This window comes from Octopus bimaculoides, chromosome 4 (assembly GCF_001194135.2).
Source record: "Octopus bimaculoides isolate UCB-OBI-ISO-001 chromosome 4, ASM119413v2, whole genome shotgun sequence".
NCBI classification, from domain to species: Eukaryota; Metazoa; Mollusca; class Cephalopoda; order Octopoda; family Octopodidae; genus Octopus; species Octopus bimaculoides.
The window spans coordinates 118000294-118001478 of NC_068984.1; positions in this window are offsets into that span (position 1 = coordinate 118000294).

The window sequence follows — 1185 nt, forward strand, 5'->3', positions numbered from 1 at the left end:
ATATATATATATGTATATATGTATGTATGTATGTATGTATGTATGTATGTATGTACGTATGTATGTATGTATGTATACACTCCCAGGCACACACAGACACCACACATGAATTTTATGATTATGTCAATCACCCCACCCCACACTCAATTAATAATTGATAGGAGAACAATGAAGCACACACATCAATTTTGTGTTTATGCCGAACACCCCACCCACCCTCTATTAATAATTGATAGAAGAGCAATGAAGTGCGCACACATACACACATAGAAAGACTGTGTATGCACACGCGTGCACACATAATGATTGCTACGACATAGATGATGGCCGTTCAACATATCAGATGACAACTATGTCAAATGTAACTTTATTGGATTACGATGACATACGCTTACTACGATACCGTTTCCTAAGTATCCAAAACAAAGCAGGATGACCGAAAATTATTTCGACTGCAGCTTATATATCCATGTAGCCTTCTTGTAATTTTTATTTCTGTGAAAGCATACCTGTAAAACAATAGAGATCTGATTGGCTGTTGGGGGGGGGGGGTATTTAAGCAGTTTTACTATTCACACATTGCAATGCATACATGCATACATGTATCAAAGTATGGCTGCATTTGGATTCTTGAAGAGAGAATGTAACTCCTTAATTCATACGTTACTAATGATATCGAAATCTGAGACAAGAAATACCTTCAAGGCCTTCTTAAGATTTAACCCTTTAGCATTTAAAGGACAAAAAGAGCCCTCCGTTTTCTGTTACTCCAATGATAATACATATGAAGCTGAAACTGTATCTGAGGTTCTGCCTTTGCAAACTCTTTATCAGTGGTTCAGAGATGTCCGCATGCCATTATTCGGTTTTATTTCAGGATTTCTGGCCAATAAAGAGCCGGTTTCTATCCTAGATTCAAGGCTCCTTCAGTGGAACTTCAACATCAACAGTGTACTTTTGTATGTATGTATGTATGTATGTATGTATGTATGCATGTATGTATGTATGTATATATGTATGCATGCATGTATGTATGTATGTATGTATGTATGTATGTATGCATGCATGTATGTATGTATGTACGTATGTATGCATGTATGTATGCATGTATGTACGTATGTATGTATGTACGTATGTATGCATGTATGTATGCATGTATGTATGTATGTATGTATGTATGCATGC